This window comes from Anser anser (assembly GCF_964211835.1).
Source record: "Anser anser genome assembly, chromosome: 1".
Lineage (NCBI taxonomy): Eukaryota > Metazoa > Chordata > Aves > Anseriformes > Anatidae > Anser > Anser anser.
This window is the reverse complement of record NC_139720.1, coordinates 132666341-132687917: the sequence shown is the minus strand read 5'-3', so window position 1 is coordinate 132687917 and position 21577 is coordinate 132666341. Positions and strand designations below refer to the sequence as shown.

General features: G+C 37.5%; 1 long non-coding RNA gene across 1 annotated transcript in view; it reads right to left on the bottom strand.

Annotated features, from left to right (window-relative positions):
* Nucleotides 1-12758: 12758 nt before the first annotated feature.
* LOC310900908 overlaps nt 12759-21577 on the bottom strand; it is a 57447-nt gene continuing 48628 nt past the window's right edge. Inside the window, exons 2-3 of the long non-coding RNA XR_014585453.1 lie at nt 16000-16283; nt 12759-13442 (exon numbers count right to left, since the gene is read on the bottom strand). This is a non-coding gene — a long non-coding RNA (uncharacterized lncRNA). The remainder of the gene's footprint in view (nt 13443-15999; nt 16284-21577) is intronic.

Here is a 21577-nt window from a genome sequence, read left to right as displayed (position 1 = left end):
TGTTCTGCTCAGTCTGCTCCTCTGCCACATTCCTCTTTCTTTCTTCACTGCTCTGAGTATGAGCCACTTCTAGCAGGGGTTCCCTTACTCTGTATTTATAGCCTGCGTAAAAGGACTGTTGTTCCTTTACACATGATAGAAGTACTTTAAGATTGGCAATTACATACAATTTTATGGGTATTCTCAACAGCTGTTTTGATTTGATAGAGAAAATAATTGTCCCCTATTTCTAGCCCAAGCTTGTCTGACTTTTGCAAAGTTAGTTCATGAAAAATCATTAGTTCATGATACTACAAGTTTCTGTAAGACCTTAACACTGTTTTGTAGTAAAGACCCTTTCCAAACTTAACACTCATTTAAAAAGCTTTAAAGTTGACTAACTTCAAGAAGTCAAGAATGAACATAATAAATATAGCAAAATGCCAGCCGCAGGCTGTAATAATAAAAAAAAAATACGAAATTACAAGTACTCCTATAAGATTATTGCAGGTCTTCACATATGTGTTTCTCAATTTTGCTATAAACACAAAGGCTTCTATAATTGCTTCTATAACTCTATTTGTTTTCCAAATTTTCAGCATACTGTTCTGCTAAGAAACTGGATTAACAGTTAAAAAAAAACTCAACCATTTAAAAATTAACTGCTTACTTTGATGTTTTCAGATTTGCCACAGTATCTGGGGATGACTTTGCAGCCTGACCTCCCCATTTTTATAGGCTCAGGAATTTTCGTGAGTGTCCATATGTCTCAGGGCATCAGATTTATAAGAACTTAATGGGAAATAATATTGATATAGAGCTGCCATGGTCTGCTTGAAGAAAAAAAAGCCTCTAATGGGTGTCTTACATGCAACAACCAACACCACTTAATAGTTGCAAACATGGACTGTTGGAAGGTCATTTAGTTTAATATGAATTTCATTTTGATATCTGTTTATTACTTTAGTCACTGCTTTCACATTCTTTGTTAGTTGGGTGTGCTTTGTATGGCAACACAGCTAGTGACTTAGTGTTAATGAATAATAATAAATATATGTGTGTGCTGCAGCGATGTGGGATCCTGGTGGAAGGTGCAGCTCTCCTACCCACCAGTGATTCAGGGGAACTTGCAGACAGTAATTCATCTCACTTACATTAAACATCTATGTTCAAAATAGGATGTACAGCCCATTGGAGATACTTAATTTTCCCTGTAGCCTACCTAATACTTCACACTAAATTTATTGTTCAAAAGTGTAAATGATAAGGCTCTCCAGATAATCAGCATTCCTGGTCCTTTTTGTCCCCCTCCCCCAACTGCAGATTTGTTGTTTCCACAAAGTTGTGAGCAATCCCTCCACAGACAGTATGTTTGTCAGATAAAACCTTTCCAGTCTTATTAGAGTGTAGAGTTCTTCATATTTTTTTTAAAATCTGTTCAAGTATACTAATAGCAATTAATTTGTTCCTTACTTCCTTTTGTATTCCCAGTACAACACAAGAAAATTGGAATTATGACTCTATGAAACCAACATTACTTTGATAAACGAAGCATTTTCTCATTAACAAAAAGTACTCATGCATATGATAAAATCTCCAACAGGGTTAGCAGCTGTTTATTAATAGCTGTTTGCTTCTTGATACAGTCATTTATGTTTAAACATGAGCCAATATATTAGTGCAATATGTATATCTTCTCCTGTGTTTTCCATTTCATCCATGCTTATCAAATCATATTCCTGTTTCCTTTCCCATTTGCCCCATTGCAAACTGGGAGCTACTACTATTAAACTTAAGCAACCACACCAGAATAACAGCAGATAAAAATGAAAAAAGAGACAAATCCCGTATTTTTCATGCATATACATTTGCAATACATTATGGATGCTTTATGCTTTTCCTGTTCGTTTTCTAGGTAGATTTTCTGAGATCTGATATACTAAAGTGTTCAAAATGATATTGATGAATTATTCAACAACTCTCTTAACTGTGATTTATCTGAAAGCAGAAAGAATTCATCACCAGCAGAGCTAAAATAAACATGCTCTTATGACTTTAAGATTAAATTACTGACATAAACAAAATCTGAAATTCTTTCATATGGTGCTCTACATGAACATCAGCAGAGAAAGAAGTGGAATATTTTTTTGTAGGGGTTGTGAGAGTGCAGAGACGGTTTCTCAGCTAAGGTCATGTCTCTTCTTCCTTCACAAGGATCCTGGAAGTACTATGTATTAATTATTTTATTTTTTTTTCCCCACCAAATGTATTTCTGATAATAAGTGGTGATATAAATTGGAATTTATATGTATTGCTAAATGTTTTGTAAAAAGGTAGTAAAATGGGTAGTTTACTGAGGTTCTCTTGATGCCAGTTTCCAGCAATAAGTAAAATCAGCAGCATACAGGAGTTATATACATATATTTTTATTTAACTTTACCTGGCATGCTTTTAATTGGCCCCTGAGGAACAAGTTACCAAACAGTGCATCCAGTCATCCCCTGGGTCCTGTAACCAGGGGTACACAGTTCAGCTTTAGTTCTGTGCTTCATAATTAAGCATCCACGATGAATACACACACAAGATTGAAACACTGGATCCCATTATGCTTTCACTTATTTGCAAACAAGAAAAGTTTATTTTTAAGCATTGTATAGAGGGTCCTTTCTTTCACTCCTGTCTCATGAAATACCAGAGAGGGATGGTTATTATGGAAAGTCTTTTTTGTTATATATGGACAGCATGGAAATTAAGTCCCAGACCAAACATTTTAGGACTTGCAACAGGAAAAAAGATAAAAACAAAAATCAGAAAAACTCCTTTACTACAGTAGGAGTCACTAATAGATTCATTTAATTCTCTTGGGTTACTTCATACTTATGATGGCATAAGAAAGTGTGGGACTAGTGGATTTATTATGCATTTCTAATCTAGTGCACTTATTTATATATTTTGTCACTTTTTCCTGTATGTTTTGAACAGAAAAATCCTCGCAGTTGTATCTATAACTGTCAGATCTATACCCAACTTTTGCTGTTTGGATGCAAAGCCTGACCTAAGTCAAATATCTAGTCAATAGTGAAAAGCTATTATCATGAACTAAAAAGTTGTTTTCTTTGTTCAAAGCAGACAAATTTTCAGTTATCTTTTTCAATGTTTTCATAATATTTGTCAAAACGTGATTTATCAAACCTCATCTGCTTGTGGAAAAACAATCTAAAAAAAAAAATTATTTGAAAATATTTGAACTTTTAAAGTAACTATCTAGACATTATTTTCAGTTACAGGTATATATTTTCACAAAATAATGTTTAAAGTCCTTTTCTAATTTAAAAAGTTTCTATGTAAACTTTTTTTCTTCTGTTACATTCTTCAGCTACTTGCCAGAATAACCTTCCCCACACGACTTAACCTCTGTTTTCATCTTGTCTCAAACTCCCTCACCCTTTACAGTTCCATGTACTATGACAGCAATACTTTGAACTGGGATATTATTTCAGACACAACTGAGATATTCACCATAATAACAACAAGTACTACAAGACTTTTAAAATCTTGTGCCAAATCCTGCTCTTTCAATTTGAAAGGCATCAATATATTACTCCATCGCTTCTTTCCTAACTTTTGCATCCAGTCCTTAGCCTTGGGACACATAAGAAATACACAGTCTTTTAAAGTGTGAGATTGGCACATATCCTAGAACAGAAAATAAGCTACTTCAGTCTCTGAAATAAGTAAAAAAGGACATGGAACCTGCACATTTTATACGTTGTAAAAAAACAGGGTTTAAAGTGATCTTTGTCTTCTTCTGGAGTATGTACTGGAACGCCAGGCTTCCAGATGAAGTACAGATTGTTATACAATAGAGGGCTTCAAAACCAATGCAAAATAATTTCTCATGATAGCTGCTGCAATATCATGTCTTCCATGCAAGTATTTTCCTTTACAGTTATTACTGCAAAATATTAAATGTATATTTAAATTTATATTCATTGGTAGTCTTATTGTCTGATGGTCTGGATTGACAGGATTTTCTATGTGTGCTTTAGAATTAAAAAAAAAAAAAAAAAAGGAAGGCGTGGAGAAAGTGTATGAGGAAGATTATTTCAGAAAAAAAATATATCTCCAAGCATACACTTAGCAGTAATTAATTTGTGACAAGGCATTTTTTCTAGAAAATTAAGAGAATATTTCTGCTTTAATTCATAGGAGAAAGAGTACAACTCACTTTACAAGCAAGCTAAACAAAAATTAGACCTACATTATGCTCATGAATATTATTTGGATTCATTGGACTTCATTTAGATATTCATTGGATTTTTTTTTTTTATAGAGTAAAATATCAAGCCTTGCAGGTTGTGGCTTTTTTTTTTTTTTTTCTTTTAAGTAGCAGTAATACACAGTGACATCATTTTAAGGATTTGTCTTCCTAAACCCTGCTGCACTGACATTTATCAGTTGTGGATGTAACTAAAATTTAGATCTCTGGAGTACGGTATTTCATGATGAAAAACTTGGAAGTACTTTTATTTTAGGAGCCCCAGAATAAGGATTAAATTTGAATATGAAGCTGTCGTAGATTTTATATTGTCTTTGCCTAAATTATCTACTCTAGAGTCACTGTTCAACAGCTGTGATAAGGATTCATAGTGGCAAAACCTTTATTTAAGGGAAATGTGAATCTCGTATGCCATACATTAGAATGAAAAGCATGAAATATCAGTTTATAAAAAACTCAGTTTTTATTATAACAGAAGTAAATCGAAACTCAAGACTACATATAACAGCTGTGATGCATTTAATGCACTCTTTTATCATGTTTAAACTAGTTTTGGAATAATGTGCAAGAGTAGGTTGTTGTTACTGGTTGTTTGCCTTGAGATAGTATAAAATTGATTTTGATTGAAAAATACTTCCTTTGCAGAATGATAACCAGCACAATACTAGAAGCATCATCTTCTGGTGTTGAACAAAGTAAACCAACCATGCCACTTTGAAGGCTTTATTTATTTATTTATTTTGTTCCTGTATGATATTCCTAATAATATGTAATGAAAGGGAACTATGTTTTCAACATGACTGCAATTTCAGAAGTTTGATGGTCTTATTTAACATGAGCTATATTAAAATACTTCACAAAAGAATGTAGAAGAACGGTATTTTTACCTCATCTCAGTTTAAGTCACTGCTGACTTAGCAGAGAGCTTTCTTTCTTTCTTGCATACTTTAGCAAGGATTTGTGAAAGCAAATACGAATAAGAGGAGCACCATTACTGCAGGTTTGGAACAGAGCTGAAAGAAGCCAAAAAGCACTAAAAAAGGAAGTAGTGCAGATCAGATTTCTGAAAGAATTATTTTTCTAACCACAGCTGGAGAGTTAACATTAAAAGCAAATGCTAAAAGCTTTGAACAATTGTGTATCTTTACCTGGATTAGATTATACCATTGTAACTGGAAAATTAGTCAAACAAATTAATCCTGTGTACCTAAGCATCACTTGAATCAGAAATAAAAGAAACCAAGGTGCACTTATTTTTTAAATGGAATATTTACATTTAAGATATTGTTTGCAGTATTTTTGAAGTAGTTCTGCTGGAACTTTGTTAAGAGTGGCTTTGAGAGGTGGTATTTGCCACCCCATCACTGGAATATATCCTATTAGTTTATTTGGGCCTGCCCTACACCCCGGGCTGCTAAAAAATGAGTTTCAAACTGAGCGAGTTCAAAGGCTGGTTCAGCTGTAACCAGCAGCTATCAGGATGCCATGGCGTGTCTTCAAGAGAGAACATAACCCAGCAAACTGGCTTTCACACCTACCAGTTAGGTGCAGCAGACTCCTAACCTTTCATTGATTTCATCTCTAGCAAGGAAACAAAAGTATAAAGTTAGGACCTCACTTCACCTCAAAGGCTCCCTTGCACACAAGGATACTGGGTGCCTCAGAGGATGAGCCAAAAGTAGGCCATTTTGAGTAAGGAGACATCCATGTTTAACCAAGCAAAAGCAATGAATATAACAGTATTTCTGTAGTACCAGTCTTATCCAGAGCAAAAAGTTTATCCTTACAGCTTATGCCATGCACAGTGGCCAAGATCTTTCTGAATAATAGACTGGATATCAGAAGCAGGCAAGCCACATAAGTAGAATACCACAACAGCCTTTCTGCCACCAATAACATAGTCCTAAGTGAGGACTAACTGTTCTACCTCAAGTCACCGTGGCCAATTGCCTGCAGAGGTATGCTGGCTTTCCCTGCCTGGCCACATGACTTTCTGCATAGTCCCACAGCCAGGTTACATTGGAAGGAAGGTCTGTAGGTAGGGTACCCTCCCAGCAAAGGTAGGACTCCAGAGCACAGGTCCCTCATTCCCCAGGTGCCTGTAGTCTGCCATCTGAAATAGAGATTCCCCACCCTGCCAACCAAACATTCAAATGATGGATATAACTACATTTTTGTGTGGTGCTCCACCCACGTGGCAGTAGCAAGAGATGTTTCCAAAACACCTGCTGGCTCTCAGCTGCCACACAGTTTCATCTCTGGGTCTTAAGCAGGATTAGACATAAGACATTTAATTGAGTTGCTCATGGGGAGATAGCAACAGAAAAGGTACATCCCATGTTTGAGTATAAGGTGGGTTAGGCAAATAGTGGATGGTGATTCTTCATAGAGTATGTTTCCATTGACCAGCAAGGCTAAGCTTAAGCTCGGTTTGGCAAGTGAGAACAAGAAGCACCTGTATTATTGGTTTAATTGAAGTACTAAAACTGTTTTGGCTAGGTACTCCATTGGAAACAGACATGTCTTGCAGATCAGTATATATTTTCTGAAAGATACCTAGCGAGGAGCAAGAAAAGGAGGGGTCTCAACTATTATATCCAGATCACAGTGATGATGAATACTTCAGAGTATAGTTTTATATCTGTAAACTTGTCAAAAGAATGCATGAAGGGTATGCTGGCATGACATCTCTATAATAACTTGCTACCTTAGGTATGCAGACTCAATAACAGTCTACTGTGCTCTTTGGCTAGTTGGAAATCAGTAGAACTGTTTTCTTTATGTTGCCTTTTCATGTCCTGTACCATGCAGACTAAATTAACACTACATACAAATCTCATGCTTTAGTTCCAAGTGATAAGTTTGACAAAACTGTTTCTTTAGCAATAAATTCTACTATTCATAAAATTCACAGAGGTTAGAGAACTTTTACTGGCTTCAGACCAGCCAGGATTTCACCCACTGAGAAGCCCTATAGTAAAAAGTTGCGGTCAACAGGAAAAAGTCATGATCTTTTCCATGGAAGTAGTAAAAATTAAAAAAAAAATAAAAAAAAATGTTTTTTTACATAACATATACTCCTATAGGAAGTGTGGCAGAGTTTATGCATCTCACAGCAGAGTAAGAGCAATTAAACTTTCATTCTAGATTCATGCTAAAACCTGTCCCAAATAATCCAGGTTTAAAGGAAGTTTACTCATTTGAGTTGAGAGGTCAAGAGGGCCACATTTGATCCTTGGCACGATATTACTCTGTAAACCACACTGTCTTGTAAACCGTAACGGTTGATAGGCTAAAAAAAAAAACAACAAACAGCACAGTTTTGCTACCCTAGTCTAAGAGGCTCACAAAGCCCAGTTGACCTTTTGATCCCCAGCAAGACAGGAAAGGCAACAGAGCTGTTAGTGCTATCAAAAACCATGTTCTCTTATAATGTCTGCAACAACAGTAAGGATACTGTCTTCTACACATGCAGGGGTTCTGGCCTCTTGGATGACTTTGCAAAAAAAAAAAAAATTAATCTACTGCCTGTCTCCATTTAGCTAATTTACCTCAAATTTTTTAATATCTTAAAAGAAAGCATGCATGAGTTAGACACCCCACGTTTTAGCAGCTAAGAAAGCAGCTTTAATTTAATTTCAGATAAATAACTTGGCATCTCAAGAGCCATAATCACTTATCTTAGTTGCTTAACTATGAAAAACATTATAGCATTTGGGGTAATTTAAAGTGACTGCCATCCCAAGTTTTCTAATAGTGCAAAAACAAATGGAAATGCTAGGCGATATAATCTACTGCTGCTCATTAATGAGCTCATGTCAAAGAAATGTGTATATATGGGTTAAATACTTGGTCTGATACGTGAGGTCTCAGGCAGTACCTGATCGGGGAATGCGAGAATGTTTCCCTGCTTTGCATTTGACTTCATGGCCCTGTCAATTCCACATCAGGACAAAACCTGAACACACAACATCATTCCTCAATTTCCACAGAAAGGACACCCAAGTGCACAGGTCAGGCAAGAGCCGTAGCCATGCGTGGACCCAGACCCCAGGGCATGCACTGTGTGCCCGAGCAGAAAAGTCTAGACGAAGCTTTAAGAGATTAGTTGGAGACTGATTGAAGAAAACGTGTTCAGTTTGTAATGTCTGAAGTGCCTGTCAAAAAACAGTTTCCTCAATATCAGCTTATCACAGCAGTCTCTCTCTCAGAATGGGGCTCCACAGTAAGTCTCACACAAAGATTTAGCCATCAAAATTTGAACAATTCTTCAAAGTTAATATTACAGTCAATTAAAAAAAAAAAAAAAAGACCACTGGCATCATTGTAGGTACATCCCTAATTTTGGTGAGTTAAGCTGATTTACTTTTACCCTTTCTTTAATGTATCAAGTGAAGAAATCTCTTAATCAGTGAAATATAATATTAAAGAAAAATAGCTGCTCTCATAATAACCCCATACAGCATATAAGACAACTTAACAAACCGCAGTTCTGAGTCCCCAGGATTTCTGGATTCACAGCCACATGAGTTTCAACTTTCAAATCATAATATTGTTTCATTATGCTGAAATATTTAGGATGTTGCTACACTTCTTTTCAATCTTGGAAACAGCAAAGGAGAAAAAAAAAATTGTTGTAGAGGCAGGAGGAAAAAGTATTATAGTTCTGCAAAAAAAAAAAAAATCACCATTTAAGACCAGCAACTTCACATGCGTATCAAATAAGATGATGTCTGCAGATTTAGAAATCAGAGCTTCTGTTGGCAGTCTTGTTTCATTTTTACTCTTTGTTTATAGTTATGTTCTTTGTCATTGTAATCCTATTAGATCTCAAGTTATAGGGTTTCTATCAACTTCAGAGTAACACAGTTGGGAGAAAAAGACTCTCTTTGTTTTTTTTTGACAGGCCTCTGAAAGTGTTTTTAATTACTCCCTGGTCTATATATGCCTTTTTCATTAATATCCATTATTCAGTACCTAATTTAGACCAAAAGAATTTTCGTGGATCAGATTTATAGCTGCTCACATAACAGAGCAAGAGAAAAGACTTTGTCAGAGACACCACTGACAACATCACTGAAAAAGTTATTTTTACGGAGAAATGGTTGAAGATCTCAAAGATATCTGTCCAAAATACTGATGAGCGTATTCCCTGTATCAGGACAAATGTAAGAGGAATCTAGGGAAAGTTTCCTTAGAAATCTAAGGCAGACTTACTGAGCTTTAGTCAAAATCAACAGCATTGCCAATAAATAAATAAATAAATAAATATTGGACACTTTTGTTTAGCAAGTTGTTTCACTGCAAAGTTCTGCTGGAAGATTTCTAGCTACATTGGTATTTAATTGCAAGAATATCAGTTTTTACCCTGCTAAACCAAAAAAGCAGAAAGTTTTTTCAGTTCAGAAGAACGTTCAGGATATACTACTGAAAGATGGCTCCCTTTGAAATTTGATTTCCTTCTTGCCTAATTCAGTATGGCTGGTATGAAATTTGAACAAAGCCATGAAAGGCTTCTAGGAAAATCTGTAATGCTTCATCAGGTGCCACTTTCAAGTCTGTATGCAACAGTTTTAAACCTCTTATTTCTCTTTATTCCCTTTTGTTAGCATGCTGTTGACAAAAACACAGGGGAATGTTCCTGTCTCCTAAAACCCCTAAGGAATCTCAACTATTTGCTCAGCACACACAGCAGCACACAGTTAGCAATTGTCTTATGTTGGGCGTGGTTACCTCCCCTCACTTACAAACACAGCAATATACTTCAAGTCTATGTACATCTACACCCCACCATACAGGTCTCTGATAACATCAACAAAGTGCATAAGACATGATGAGACAGATACCCAATATAGCATATACCTCGATGACCTTTTGTAACTGGCACACATAGCCTTATGTTCCATTTTTTTCCCCATTAACCAGCAATCTTATAGAAGTCTGCCACAGCATCAGCTAAATTAGTTCAATCCTGATGCTTTAAGTTCACTTCTGCCCTGGCACTTGCAGTGAATTTCAGCTTGGATCCACAGAGCTCTGCCTTCAACCTCAGCTCTGCTACTTCAGTTCAGGTGCAGATTCAGTGGAGGGATTAAGCATGGAGTTTTGGTAGTTATCCTGAAAGGGTCACTGAAGGATGTCTCTGCACAAGGCAATGAGTTATGGTGCATAATCCCCTATTCCAGAATCAACCAAGCTAATTCCAAAATTAAAAACAGAATAGTGAATTCAGCCGTTCTGCTCCTGGCACAGGGCCAGCCCCTTTCCATGGCATCCTACAGTCCTGAGGAGATGTACTACTCTGCTGCCAGTTGTGGGGGCTCATAGAGACATTGGTACTGAGCCTGTTGTAAGGCTCTGTGCTGCCACACACTCTGTGAAACCACTTTAGCACAGCAGTCTTCTCTCGCTCTGCTAGGTAAAACAGATGAAAACAGGGATGTGGAAAAAGTGTGGCCTATAGCACCATAATCTGAACACCACCTCTTGCAACACCCTTGCTTATTGCACTATCTTCTATCACAGGTATCTACATAACATCATTTTCACACAGGAGCAGCAGCTCACAACATACCACATCATATCAAGCTCTAGGTATACCTAGCTTGTGTGTATATATGGGTGTGGGGCTATGTCAATTACCCATGTATTTCTAAATAACTCACAGTCTCCATTGCTTCTATCATCAATTTTCAGTCAGTGCAGCTATTCTTGATTTTTTTTTTTTAAAAAAAAAAAAAGTTAGCCAACAACAGCCTGTGCTTCCCATGCACCGTTTGGTAGTGTAACTGTGCAACTTCAGAGTAGTGTTCAGAATAATTTAACTAATTGTGACTTTACTTTCTGCCAACTGCTTAGGTAGGGCTATGGGAAACTTGAGCATTACCATCTTTTACTATAAAAACAAGAAAGAATAACCATTCTTTTTAGCCTTTTTAAAAAAATATTTTTAGTATTAGCAGAAATTTAAATTTTAAAAGTGGACCAATTGTAGCAAACCATTAGTAGCTGACCTTTGTCACTATTTATTGCATTATTTAAATACAGCTCACCTTTCCACAAGAATTTTCCTCAAATTCTTGCTTTGGAGTTTGGGCACTCCATTCTACTGAAAAGTGTGTCCTTTAGTTTCTCTTTTCTTTACTTCAGTGAAAGGCCTTGGCTTTATATACTTATTCTCCTCTTCGCTTTAGGTGAGAGAGGTGAAAATACAGGAGACAAAAATAAGATTGAATGGACTGGTGCTGCTTAGTGGTAATATCACTGTTTCTGCCATTCTTCTGCAATTGGACTGAGATTACCTTCCATTTTGTGCAATGCTCTCCAGACACTCCAATTACTAATAGGCAGACAATACAGCTTTGCAAGAGAAAAACTTCTGCCTGCAAACTTGCTAAAGGATAGAATTTTGTCGCAGCCTCAGCTTCTTTTCCCAAATGCAGGGCATCCCCTTGGTGTGTTTTGTCTCAGCACATGCAGCTGCCTGGGCTGTTTTGGTGTGAAGCCTGGGACTAGCACTTCACATGCCTTGCCTCTTTCCACCCTACTTCCCTGAGATAGCCAGTGGTCTGTGTGGAGTGATGCGAGTCTCCCAGTGTCCCCACTTTCCACATTGGGTTGGTGATAGCAGTCTCAGAGTGCACATGCTAGATCCCTTGCAGATGAAATGAAGCTGGAAGTACCCTCAACATGCCAGTGGATGTTCAGTCCAAAGACCCAGACCATAGCTAGCTAGTCCAAAGCAAAACTTCCAAACTGTATGCAGTACAGGTATCATACCTCAACATCAACACCAACTTTCTGGCTGGCCTAGATACAATCTTCTGCTACTAATCCTGATTCCAGCCCCACCTGGTTTCTTAGCAGGGCTCAATCAAGCTCTTGCAAGTGCAATGGCCCAACTCTTCATTTTAAATCATGTGTAAACAGTGTTCTCAGGGTCTTTGATCTTTACTTAAAAGTATACCATTTGTGCTTAATTTGTTGTGCCATTCCACATTTCATGATACTTTTTCCTGTGCCTAAACTGTCTGAAAATCACTGCATATCAAGCACTTTACCAGTAACTTCAGAAACAAGGCTCCCTTCTACTGGTTTTCCTTCTTCTTTTAAACAGTGTTTCTCTCTGAACAGGTATAAGCAATCTCCACTTTCCCTCCAAGTTTCAGTGGGGCCATGCTCACAGCTGTCCCCATCTCCACAGCAGCTTTTCAGAGGCCACAAGGCTGACAGCCTCCTTCCCCAGGGGCTGGAGGGCAGCAGCTTGGCATTGCTGCAGGGACTCTGCAACACCCCACATCCCTCTTGGAAGAAGGGGCAGCGAGCCAGAGGTTACAGGCTATACAGCCAGCTCTCTTATGGCATTCCTCTTAAAACAGCCAAAAATAAGTTTCCTGAGATAGGAAATTAAAACATCAAATGGGAACCTAATCACCTCAGCAGTTTGAGAAAAGAGCTTAGTACTTTGGCTTTCATTTTATAATTTGAACTTGATGAAAAGGAAGATGAATTACACATCTGTATGACAAGAATTGATCCAGACAGTATAGAGAAGAAAGGGAGTCAGTTTAGTGGGTTTTTTTTTTCAATCTCAATTTTTTCTTTCCTTGTTTGCAGTGACATACCATTTACAATATAAAAGCAAGAACTGACATGCTTAGCTGTAGTAGCATAATGAAAAAGTTTTCTCAGTTCACTTAGTAACTCTTCTAGAACACCGTCATTTATAGAAGATGCTGCAGTACTTCAATTAACACGGCTGGCTGAAATGCATCCCTGAAATAACCACCTCTCTAGTAAACACTAAAAAAATAAATGAAAGCTCCTTGTCTTTTCCAAGTAGTTAGGATGTCCAAAGTAAACTATGGGCTGCCAGCAGCTCTTCTCTTAGGATTTTACCCAACTTCATCCTAAGTGTTTGCTTCCTTTTATTCCTTATTCACCCACACAAACTTACATATAATATCAGTTTACAAGCTTGAACAAGCCAGTGATGCACTGATAACCCATCCTGTGGCCAAACACAACATTTGCTCTTCTCTATCTTGCAGCAGACCAAGCTTCCTCATACAGCCATGGCTCCATGTTCAGACTTTTGTTCAACACGCATCTGTAAGCTTTGCAGCGATACACCAGAATGATATTGTTGTTTCTGTTCCATTTCTGAGACCTTAAGGAGCAACTGCTGAAATTGTGGGGGGAAAAAAAGAAAAGAAAAAAAAAAAAGAAGAAGAAAAAAAGAATATTTTAGAGGACATTTTAGAAAGCCTGAAATGTTCTGACTTATTATATTGTTATTAAATGTAGACTGGCATCTATTAATCCATGGAAAATTGGTACAAATCTCTTGCAATAAGAAAATAGGTGTGGAGGAAATAGCAGCTTTACAAAAATTGAAACCTGTGTTTCTAATTTTCTAACAGGGAGAGCTTATGAGTCTGGTTCCTATAATTAATGTCTACACATACAGTTCCCTGTCCTGAGTCCTATCCAATACAAATATTGGTTTTCCAGGGAGAGAAATCCGTGCTATCTACCACAGCATGAAGGCCAAGCACAGGTGAAGAGTGCCTGCCACATGGATGGTACATGGTGAACAAGACAACTTTGCTTTCTCTCCCATAAGAAACATAGATAATCTTAAGACTTTTGTTTTTTTTTTTTTTAATCTAGGTCAAGAATAGAAAAACAGTGGAATACTGACCAGATATGGTCTGCAAATTTATTTCATATAACCTATGATATATTTCTTTTCTGACATATATTGTGCCCAGGAAAAGACTATACAACCCCAGCAGAATAGATTATAAATAAATGGATGAAATTGGCTAGTTGATGTAAGTTTGAACATTTCTGCCGTAAAAGGGTTTTTCCTTCTTTCTCCTGCTGCTGTCCTTCCTTCATCTTTCTTCTGTGCTCTCATTACTACTTTCCATTACATTTTTCCTCTCTGTAGTTTGAAATCAGAAGCAAATCCAAAGACATTTATTCTCAATTTTTCATTCCCACATTAGAAATGTTTGTGCAAAGTAAATTCTCCCCATATGAAATCAGCTTATTAGCTATAACATTAAACACTGAGTATAATAGTATATCTTTTTAAAGTTCTAAAAACAGTTTTTTTCTTACAACATTCATTTGTCATTGACATTATCCTGGTTACAAAAAGCAAAGTTACTATAAATAAACTAGTCAATATCTTAAAAGGGAACACTATTAGAGCCAGCTATGGAGTCCCTGGATTTTTACCCCTGAGGCTATACAACCATAAGCCCCTTATCAAAGCTGGTATTTTCATGTATTTAATTGACCTGCATGAAGCTTCAGAGATCTATTCTACAGCTTGCATTTTTAAAACTTTATGCACTTGTTTGCGAGTAACTAAAAAAGACCCTTTCAGATACCACAGTCTGGCTACCAGGGAGAAAATTCATTAAAATTCTCCTGCAGAGACATATATTTATAACATCAGTCAACCAGCAACAGGGTCTAGTTGCAAGGGACTAGATAATAAACCCAAAGGTCTGAGTTCTACCAATATCTTGTTACTTTATGGCTTTGGGCAAATGATTTTGCTCTTTATGTACATCACCCGTGACAGCTTGCTACCAGAGTTTGACTAATACCATATTAAATATTTAAATAATGTTTGGTGTTTAAAGGTTTATTCTAATAGGGTGTTTCAGCCTGAGATTTCAAATGCTACTGTAATGCAAACAGTTTAGAGTCAAACTGAAAATACATATAATACATATTTCCTTTCCAACTGTGGGAATAAAAAATGCATTTGTATTGTATCCAGAACAACACCCCATCACATTACATGTTAAAAGACTGGCTCTTTAACACCATGATTTATTTAGAGAGGAAGCAAACATTTGGGATAAGCAAACCACGCTTCATAAATATTAACAGTATTAACTATCGGGAGAGAGAAATTTATGGTGCTGTGAGTGAACCTTACTTTAAGGTCAAAGCCATCCCTCTGGCTATTGCTTGCGAATGTACAAGACAGAGGAGTTGTACACATTTATTTTTTCTACCCTATTTCTTTCTGTCTTTTAAAATTATTTAACCCCTGCCTTAGGCTCAGAACATGCACTTGTGGATCTGTTCACTTTCCAGGTGCTTTCTCCAAGCTTTCCTAATAGGAGGAATTCTCTCTCTGAATTATATACAAACCATCATTTAAATCTAAAGACAAAACACTGGCTAAGTGATGTCAGTTTTATGATACCGTTTATTACCAGTATATTATTGCAGTTTGAGGCAAGGATTACTCTGCACTTACAGGTAATCCACTCAGATCACTGCTATACCAGATGAGGACAGCACAAGGTTGCACTAATTTAACTATTTTAGTTACAATAAGCTTTTCAGAGCAGAAAACTACAGTGACATTAGCATATGATTTTATTAAGCAAACACATTTCTTACACTGGAATCCCTAAGGTGAAAGACAGGGAACGCAAATTACCTAGCTCATTCAGATATAGGTGACAATGAGGAGCACTGAGCATCTCCTGAGTTTCTCCAAACTCTGCAGAATCACAGTGATTTCACACATCAGCCCTCAGCAATTCAGTTCAGTGGCATTAAAACAGAGTATGAATGGCAACATAGAAATAATGTCATACATTGAAATATGTTCTGGCACATCAAGTGCATTTCTAGAAACCTCTTCCTAAACACGACAGAAATAGTAACTTCATTTTTTTTTTTTTCATCAATGCTAAACTTACCATCTGAGGAATCACACAACGCAGGAGGTAATGGACCCAGGATGTTGGGACACAAATACCCTGAGCAGCTTTCGCCTGTTCCCAGGCACATATCTTTCTAAACTCATCACATAGCCCCTGTGTCCCTCTGGCTAGTGTTACTGAGCTCATCATGGATGAATGCCATGAACATTTGCATAGTTCATGCCCTCAATCACAGAAAAGAACTTAAAACTGAGCAACTAATTTTTACAACCATTCCTGCAAGAGTTGGATACACCGCTCACCAGAAGACCGAACTTCACCTGCAAGAGACAAAGAAACAGAGATTTAGCTTGTACAGAGTACAACACACCAACAAACATAAAGAGCAACTTCCAAGTGGGGTTGGGGAACCAGATGTGAACTGGTAATAACATCTCTCTTCTCTTCATCTTCATGGAAAAAGTGCACCACTTAACAAATTATACCTCTTTCTGCAATATTTTTCAAAAAAAAGTCTGATTTCTTTAATAACTGGGATGACTATGTTTTTCATAGAGTCACTGGAATGCTGTCCCAGCACTAACTCAGCTGTGCAAGCAGACCTCTTAGACTGAATAGTTTTTGGGGGGGTTACTTGGGGAAGGGAGCTAAGGGGATAAAGAAAACTAATAGCTCCAGCAGTCCCCTTCAATCATCTCCTAAAAAGGGTCAAAGTGCAGCTGCCCTGAAAAACCCAGGCCAGGTCTAGCCTGAATTCTTCAAATTTGCAGAATTCCAGACACAATTAAGAGACCAGGAATGACAGAGGAAAGCGCTGACCGTGCGCAGTACAAACAGCAATTATCAAAACCAATGCCAAGTTTATATCCCATGGATACACACTTTCTTAAGTGAAACGTTAACGATAAGTGAAGCCGTGCTGTCTAAGAAAAACAAGGCAAGGCAAGGGGTCCCTATGGTGAGGCACGTTTTTTCCCTTTGGCTGCCAAGAGGTGTAGGAGATTCCACAGGGCTGAAGTCATCTGAGCCGAGAGAAGGTCATCAGCATGGGAATGACACCCCTGTTATCACCAGTTTCCAGCCCCAGAGGAAGCAATTGCACCAGCTAAAGAGTTATCTGCACCTTCTCCTAAGCTTTTTTCCTTTTCTCTCACTCCTTCTGTTATCAAAGAAAACACAAACAAAAACCAATTTAGACTAGAAGAATCTTCTTTTTAAAACAAAAAGAAAATCAGCAAAATTTCAAACACCTTATGATTGCTGATGAGAACATAAAGAGAACATTCCCAGTAGGGGATGAACAGAAATTTTTAATTTAAAGCAAGTAGCAATTTCATGAAAAAAAAAATAATATATATATATATATATATTTCTGGTGCAGACTAAAATGGTTAGAGAATCATGCAGTACCAGTACCAGTCATACACGTATTGATGTGCAGGAGGCTAGCTGTTACCAGATGGAAGTTTCACTTGAAATTGGCTGGATTCATATTCCTATATTAAGGTATATGGAGATTATTCACTGAATGCATATGTTGTTGCCAAAGAACTGATTTTCTTAATTGACATAACTACTAGGAGATACACTTTTGCATCTCTACAGGGCTATTGAAAGAACTGTGAAAGGAAAACAAAGGAAATCTCTGAGGTATAGAAAACATCTCCAAGAAGCAGGCTTGAAGGCTTAGCTCACCAAAGAGAAGACTGACAGGTGACACTGCCTGAGCACAGACAACTTGATGGGAAAAAATAGTAGGCTCATTAATTGGACCACACAATCCTCAGTGGTCAGAAGCTGATGCCAGATAAAGTTAAATTGAAAGTAATTGTTTGTTTGGACTTTGTCAAACACCCCCCCCCCCCCAAAAAAAAAAAAAAAAGCTATCAAAGCAAACCTTGCTTAATTTCAGATCAAAAGCCTTTTTGGAAGACATGTTTAAGTTAAACAGGAAGCTCTGTGTTCAACATGGATAACGGGATGAAGTGTAGCAGCTTGTGAAATACAGAGAGCAGACCCCATTATCAGCTTCCAGCTTTAAGCTTCACAAAGCCTGGAATTTTATGCTGGACGTCAGTCATACGCTGCCATCAACAGTTCTTAGGCCTTTCACAAGGCTGCCTGGACCTCTACTTACGTGCCACCCTGCACTGTACATCCCTTGCACAAACCTTTCCTCAGTCTGTGTCAGAGGCAACATGCTAGTTCACTAAAAATCTATTTGAACACATTTAGCAAAGAAATAAAGACAAATAAATTGGCTGTGAACCCTGTGGCTCAGAACCTAATTTTCAAAATATGTGTAAGTTGGTGACATGAAAATCAATTTCCTCTGGAATGTGCTTCTCCTCAGCAAGGGCGATTTCAGTGCCAATGTGTTCTCTCACGTCATTGGTTTTGGCTGTGATACTATTAAATGGAAGTGGTAAGACTTTTTTCCCCCCACAATGGATAAAAACCTTCATTTTCTGAAGTCACTGAAGAGGGTTTAAGGTCTGGGGTTTTTAATAGCATTAATATGTGTATTTTGGAAGAAATGAGGCCTGAAATTTTCAATGTAAAAAACAGGGAATATTAGGTTACAGTGATTGAGAAAAGCAGTTAGGAGAAGATTCAGTAAGAGACCTGAAAATGCAATGGCATTAAAACTGAAGTTGTAAGTGCAGTTCTGAAAACCAATAGGCCAGCTACAAAAAACAAACAAACAAACAAACAAAAAACAACACACAAACAGCCATCAGTAGGGTTGCAAGGAGCAGGGTGGAGAGAAAGCAAGCCTCACCCTACCCCAGGCCCCTGCCCTCAGAGGGAGGGGGCACCATGGTGCATGATGTCCCCCTCTCCTGGGGCAAAGAGAAGAGGAGCAGCTGTGGAAGGATGCTGCTCTTCAGACCTGGTCACAACAGGAGAGAATGACAACGTAAAAATTAATTAAAAAAAAAAAAAAAAAAGAAACAAAGAAAGAAGAGGGAAATTTAAGGGAAAGGAATATTTGACAAGAAATCTTTCCTATTCTCCCAGAGCCCACAAATCCTCAGGACCACCCTGGATATAAGTGAAAACATACCAAAAAGCAAAGAGAAAATGCTTTTCACAGAGCTGTTACTTTTCACCTCTCGACTTTAGAAATGCCAGGCTGCCATTTTCAGAACTTATATAAGAACGTTGTTTTTAGCCTCAATTTCCATTAGTTACAAATCATTTTCTATTACCAATCTATTTTTAAAAATTGTGACAAAACTCAGCTCTCAGAAAACAACATCAGTCATACCCATTCCCAGAGGCAAAATTGTTTCATCCTATTCTAAATCCTGGTTAGTAAACAAATCCATAAATCCATTCTGACAATGTCATCAGAGTAAACATTGGTTGCTTTTTTTTTTTTTTTTTTTGGTCAGGACAAGAAGCAACTTTGGAAGAATGACAGAAGCTTAAATTTAAAGAAGAAAAACTCGAGAGAAAACATGAACTGTTTAGAAAAAAATAAAATAAATTATAAAGAACCCATATCAACCACACTTTTCTGTAGCCAGCAGCTTTTGACCTGGGCCTTTTTGCACCAGGAGTGAAGGTTCTTCCATATGACATATAGAAAAAAAAAAAAAAAGGCAAACAAAAAACCCACCTCCCCAGCCACACAACTTTGATGGATTTTTATTTTATTTATTATTTATTTATATGCCAAATCCTACACAGAAAGGCAATCATAATACTTCATACATCTGAGGGAAAAATCTTAAACGTAGTAGTTTCATTTGGTTGAGAGCAAGGAGGGAGCCGAGGCTATACAACAGTAGGATTCCACCACCTGTGATCATGGAGACACTCTGACAGGATTAAAACACACACACATCGTACAACTTCTTATATGGAGGGGAGCTACACAACATTTTGCATTCTAAAAGATTTGTGGAAGCCTTTATAAAAGCTTCCTGTTTGAAAACAACAACACCAACACCAAAAACAAACAACAAACAAAACAAAACAAAACAAAAACAACAAAACCACAATGTGGTACAAGAAAAAAAATCTTGAACTAAAGAAATCACCTTTTTTATGACATGAAATTTTGTTGAGGGTTAGGTAGACTAGAAGTTTCACAGGTTTGTCCTTACGTGTTTTTCTAGGGAAACTCCAAGTCAAGGAAAACAAATGAAACAGGAACATTTGGAGTACGCCTATACCAGCAAATGGCACAAGGAGATGCTGCCAGACACTGTAATTTGGCTGTGCATATCATGCAGTTCTGGTATAGAGTTGACCTACACCACAGGGAACACTCTCACACTATTTCCAGGCACAATTTAGAAGCTAACATGGGTCCACCGTTAATAGGTGGTCTGCATTTCTGCTTTGGAGGGTAAGAGTGTAATAGTGTGGCTATGAGCTGCTCCACACATATGGGCCTCGGGGCCAGGCACTGGTGTGGCCCTGCTGCATTTACTAGTCTGGAGTAACTGCCAGACCGATGGTCTTGCGACAGCAAAGCCTGCTGTGTGCAGCGCTGCTGGAGTTGCTGTTCATTTAACCAAGAGAAGAGTATGAATGCGGAGTTATGTTCAACTCCTCCACAGGTCCCTCGCAGAGTCCACATGGCTCTCACATCTCCTAGGGTGGAAAGTGTAGGATGGAAGAGGAAGCAGGAGAAAGCTTGATTCCCTGGTCAGTACCCATGGACCCCACACATAGCCCAAACCACCCTTGGCCAGCTGTCGGCCAACTTTGCTGCTCCCCTTACACCAAGCGGCAGAAATCACAACAGGAGTTACTCACTCACAGCTTAAATAAAAATTGTTATGAATGCTAGGGGGCTGATTATAGTCGGACAGCACACATTTTCCTTTTACTTTTTATACTACTGTTGGAAATTATGCACCAACTTTCTTTATTAAATTTATGTTATTTTGGTTGACAAAGCAAATGCCTGTGAAAGCTATGAAATGCCACATTGAGATTTCTATGCAAACATTATACATCTAAATCTCTGATGTAAATTTCCTCCTAAACCAGTTTTTCTTTCCCTCTTAATTCCTCACTGCCAAATAAATGTATTTCCAGCTGTATCTGTGGGAAACAAATAGTATCATGCAATGGCCAGCTAGGAAATGCACACCTGTCATAAACTAAAGAGCATCTCAGGGGATATATTGTATTCCATTCCCAACTTACCAAGAAAGGATACAATGGAAAAAATGGATTGGTGTCAACTACCAGATGTTTTCAAGCCTCTCTAATTAGGTAAAAATTAAACAACTGCTATGTTCTATATTATAGATATTTTGCAGATGTGTAATTCACATAAACATACAGAGTCTGATTTTCATTTACATTGAGGCCTCTTTACACTGCTTTGGCATCATAACATCCCTTAATATTGGTATAAGTTATTTACATGCATTTTAAGTTCCTTTTATACTAAAAGGGTATAATAATCAATTTCACATAAACATAGGAAGATCATCCCCATCATATGTTGTGGAAGACTTTAGCAAGGAGTCTTGAGTGGCAATGAAAAGAAAAAGAAGTCTTATTCTGCTTTAATATTTACATTTCATGTAGAACAAATCTGCTGAGAATGAATTAGATTCAGTGCATCTGAACTGTGCATCTTTGC